We start from the raw sequence: 5,352 nt of genomic DNA, 5'->3' as shown, positions 1-5,352 counted from the left end.
CAGTACACTGAACCGAGAACCGTTTCTTTCGGACACGTCCGATTTGAGAACCGATGAGCTGATTCTCGTTCTCGAGTCAAGAACCGGTTGCATCGGTTTTCGGATCACCAGTACACTGAACCGAGAACCGTTTCTTTCGGACACGTCCGATTTGAGAACCGATGAGCTGATTCTCGTTCTCGAGTCAAGAACCGGTTGCATCGGTTTTCGGATCACCAGTACACTGAACTGAGAACCGTTTCTTTCAGATGTGTCCGATTTGAGAACCGATGAGCTGATTCTCGTTCTCGAGTCAAGAACCGGTTGCATCGGTTTTCGGATCACCAGTACACTGAACTGAGAACCGTTTCTTTCAGATGTGTCCGATTTGAGAACCGATGAGCTGATTCTCGTTCTCGAGTCAAGAACCGGTTGCATCGGTTTTCGGATCACCAGTACACTGAACTGAGAACCGTTTCTTTCAGATGTGTCCGATTTGAGAACCGATGAGCTGATTCTCGTTCTCGAGTCAAGAACCGGTTGCATCGGTTTTCGGATCACCAGTACACTGAACTGAGAACCGTTTCTTTCAGATGTGTCCGATTTGAGAACCGATGAGCTGATGATACTGCGCATGCGTGTAATTTTTCAAGAGGACGAAAACATGTTATCCAAGTATTTTGTTAAGCATCAGAAAGTGTGATAATATAAATATATTTTTAAAAATCAGATAGTGTGATATAAATATATTTTATTTTACTTTTTTAAAAAAGATGAATGTATCTAATCTGTGTACTTTGTTCAGTTGAAGATTCTGTTAGGTTATAGGCCAAAGGGGTTTGTCAGGGAAGTTGGACAATAATTAAGACTCTATGTTTAATAGGAATAAGGGATGATTTATGAAATCCAAAGATGTACTGGGTGCAGTTCTACTGCAGGCGGAGGGAGAAAATTGGAGGCCAGTTGCATATGCCTCAAGAACAATGACTCTGCCTGAATGTCGATACACACAGATAGAAAAATAATGCTTGGGCTTGGTGTATGGAGTGGAAAGATTTCATAGCTATGTATACGGGTTACCGACATTTGTGCCAGAGACTGATCACAAACCATTAATAGCTATCATTAACCCTAAAACTGGCAACGTATTCTGTGGGATACAAACATTTGAGAGGCTGTGGGGAGAGGCAGGGAAAGGGTAGGTCTCATTTCTTGGTTTCACGTTGAAAGGGTGTTTGTTGTGAATATTTAGATATATTGACTTTGTTCATACATTCTTTGTTTAGCTCACGGGCAGCATTTAAAACTGCATGGCCGCCTGTAGTGGGAAATCTACTCACCCTCCTATAAAAGTTGATCTAGTTCACATATTTACACATGTTGTAGGGGACTTACCTGTTTAAAGAGCTGTTGTTCAGCATTAGCTTATTAGGTTTACATTGAAATTTTATGAATTAAATGCTTAAATTTTTGTAATCTGTCTCTAAATGTTTGTATCTCAGGGGATACGTCGCCCTTTTAGGGGTATAAATCAAGATATAAAAACATATATATATATATACTCTGTGATTTTGTGGCTTGTGTTTTAGAAAATCAAATCTTTTTGTAATCTTGACAAAACACATATCGTAGGAAAGTTCTGACAGTCAATGTTCCATATTTGGTGACTGTTTTGTAATAGAAGTGATATTGTGACAGAAAATGATTGATTTGTGACAGAAAACTGCATCAAAAGATTTCAATAGAGTTTGGGTGTCACCCAGTGGCTAATTTTGGTATAGTGCCCAAACAAAATCTCACAGGAACCACACTTTTGGTGATATCAACTTCAAATTTGGAACATAACTTGGTTAGACTATGGCTTATATGGCTTAGATTTTATAGCAATTTGAAGTGCAACATATTTTATAAAGTACTTATTTTATATACAATTAAAAAAAAAAATTGTATACTGCATTATCTTTACTGCAAACTTAAACTTCTATAACTTTTTTATACTTTCTTTTTTTGAAATGCTTCACTTCAGCAATAATCTGCTATGTGTCTTCTTTAAAAGGAGACCAACCTTAGGTCTGTATTCCAAAGCGTTCAGGAATTACAACCATGTTCATTGAAAATTGATGATTGATAAAGAAGTGTTCTGTTTTCAGTTAATTTATACCCCCAAACTGGCAACGTATCCTGTGGGATACAAACATTAAAATCAAAATTAAAAGTCATGTTTTGAAAAAAATGATCAAGTTTTCTGATGTCTCTTTATGGTCTTGCCATTTTTAGGTTTAAAAAGAACTTGAATCAAATGTCTCCAAGAATTCAGCAACTGATGATGTGACTGCAGAGGTATATGGAGCAAGTTTATGCTCAAGGAAAGTACATAGTTCTGGCAGATGCTCTGTCTAGAGCTGTGGTACGGAGTGGAAAACATGCTGAAAGCTCCACAGATGCTGAGGTTTCTCATCATGTGAATATGGTAGCTGAAACTCTTCCGGTCAGAGACACAAAGCTCAAGCAAATTGCAGTGGAGACTGAGAAAGACAGATGCCTGCAACAGGTCATTATACATCTGAATGATGGCTGGCCTAGAGGAGAATGTGCTCAGTTCTACAACATCAGAACAGAGCTGAGTGTGGGCTGTGTGCTGAGACGGAACAGGATTGTTATCCCTCAGTCACTGCGACAAGAGATGTTGAAAAGACTGCATGAGGGGCATCTTGGAGCAGAAAAATGTAAAAGAAGGACTAGAACTGCAATCTATTGGCCCGGAGTAAATGCCGACATCGACAGGATAGTGTCAACCTGATACTTCATGCATCGTGCTAAGCAACAGAAGGAGCCAATGATTATCATTGATCCACCAGATGAACCCTGGCAGAAAATTGGGACTGACCTTCGTGGATGGACAGAACTACTTGCTTGTGATAGACTACCTGTCAAACTATCCAGAGATAGCGTTGCTTCCCAATATATCTGCTGCTGGTGTGGTAACATAAGAAATCCATCTTCGCAAGACACGGCATTCCACAGGTTGTTTGCAGCGATAATGGGCCATGCTACAGTAGCAAAGACTTCCAGAACTTTGCTAAGGAGTATGGGTTTCAACATGTGACATTGAGCCCATTATATCCGCAGTCAAATGGAAAAGCAGAGAAAGGAGTACACATAGTGAAGTTCCTACTTAAGAAAGCAGTGCACAGTCCATCGGATCCTTATTTAGCTCTGCTGAATTACCGTGCTTCTCCACTAGAACAAGGGTCTTCAACCAGGGGTCCGCCAATTAATGTTTCATCACAAATAATTTTTTGTAAAAAAAATTTAAACATGGGTAAAAAAAATAACACAAACTAAATTTTAAATATAAGCTCCCTGAAATGAAAGCAAGAGCTCTCTCAGTTTATACTGTAATGATATAATATTTTTGGCGAAACAGATTTATTAAACGCTCCATTGCATTTTTGAGTATGAGCTCTGAAGAAAGTGAAAACTTGAACAAATTTGAAAAATCAACATTGATGCATGTGCAACTACAATAATGTGCATAGTTCTGATCTACTGTCTTACCATTATATACATATAACATAATATAATTTATTCTTAATCATATAGTTTCTATTAATATTGAAGGCTGTTTGCTTAAGCTCTGCTTGACACATTTTGTATCGGGGTCCCTGCTCCATGTCTCTATCGCCAAAGGGATCCTTGCCCTGAAAAAAACATTGAAGACCCCTGTCCTAGAGGATTAATTTTCGACTTCATGCTGAATGCTTTCTAGGGTGGATCGTCTTATTGCCAATGTTGGCAAACGCCTAAAGGCCTTGACATAGCGAAAGCTCTGACATACACGCATTGCAATGATCTGAACGGACTGAGGAGCTAATAAATCGAAAAATTCTAGAAACACGTTTGGTGCATGCTGGGAAGTCAAGTAGCCCTACAGCATCTATCACAACTGTTTAGTCCTGTGTTGGTGATGGAGTTTAAATCCTCTTATATATTAAATGTCAGTCATCAAACATATCATTAAAGGGATAGCTCACACAAAAATGAAAATACTGACATTTTTATTAATTATGTGTTCATATTTGACCAGAAGCAACGATTTAAATTTAGTATGCTGTTAATGATGGATTAGTTTCTTACAAACATGCAGCTTTTCACTTCACAAGACATTAATTGGTGGTCTGGAGTTGTGTGGATTTCAGCCGTTTGGACTCTCATTCTGACGGCACCCATTCACTGCTGAGGATCCACTGTTGAGCAAGTGATAATGCTAATTTTTTCCAAATATGTTCCCATGAAGAAAGAAGAAATAGAGAGTAAATTTTCAACAAATTTTCATTTTTAGGTGAACTGTTCCTTTAATCCAACTATTCATTATATACAATTAAATAAATGAAGCTGAAACTGAAAATCCATAAATTTGAATAGAAATGGCAGATATTATGAAATATGTGAATCAAATGGATAAAAAAATGCTGTTATACCATTTTGTACAGTGCGTGTGTGAGATGGTGTGCGGGAGGACACTGTATGTACAGTATGTCTCCTAACAGACTGTGAACATATTGGAAATGAAGTGTGAGGTGTTTTGTTCACAGCTAGACAGCAATATGGTGAGTGTGAACTTACTGCCATCTTTCAGTGGCTCATTCCTGTTCTATAGAAGCCAGGCTGATAGGACACACTCACACAAACATAATAAAAATAATATTAATAACAATAATAATAATAATAATAAGTACTGCACGTTTAATATAATTTTTCAGACCTTCCATTGACTTCTGTTGATCTTTAAATGAGCTTATTGTAAGCCAAACCCTAAGCCTTTTGCATCTGGAATTAAACATTAATTAGCGCCGTCACTGTAAGGTAGGTATCCACAGAGCTAGTAAAATCAGCTGCAGCTGCTGATGTGTATGTTTCCTCATGTGGCAGCAGCTCACTTCTCTCTGTTTTGCAGCAGCTGTTCTTAATTCCTGCGTGTCTTTAGCGTGTCAACCGAACAAAGCCGGCCCCTCCTTGCAAATCCAGAACAACAAACAGCTTAATTAGAGAGACCTGTCCTTGTGAAATCAGACACATCCATTATGCACAGCACACTTTTGTGTTTTTCACGACAAGGTTCTTTGGGTGAAAGCCAGGAACTTTCAAAGCCTTCGCTTTAACTTACAATGACTCTTAAGGCCTGTTCATGCGAAGCATGTTGTTTTGGCGTGACAAGAGGTTAAAATGGAACAATGCATCCCTGTGAATCCTTTCACATGAGTGCGAAAATTTACGCTGCAACAAAAATATATTTTTATGTACTTTGATTTTAGTTTTTTTATTAATCATCAACCAATAAGCTTATAATGTAAGCTTATATATATATATATA

At 38.0% G+C, this 5,352-nt stretch overlaps 1 protein-coding gene across 2 annotated transcripts in view; it reads left to right on the top strand.

Annotated features, from left to right (window-relative positions):
* Window positions 1–5,352, top strand: part of LOC107674665 (acid-sensing ion channel 2) — a 413,064-nt gene that overhangs the window by 151,966 nt on the left and 255,746 nt on the right. The gene's annotated exons all lie outside the window — the stretch shown is intronic.

Source organism: Sinocyclocheilus anshuiensis, unplaced genomic scaffold (assembly GCF_001515605.1).
Source record: "Sinocyclocheilus anshuiensis isolate Anshui unplaced genomic scaffold, SAMN03320099.WGS_v1.1 scaffold152, whole genome shotgun sequence".
NCBI classification, from domain to species: domain Eukaryota; kingdom Metazoa; phylum Chordata; class Actinopteri; order Cypriniformes; family Cyprinidae; genus Sinocyclocheilus; species Sinocyclocheilus anshuiensis.
This window is presented reverse-complemented; position numbering and strand designations above follow the sequence as displayed.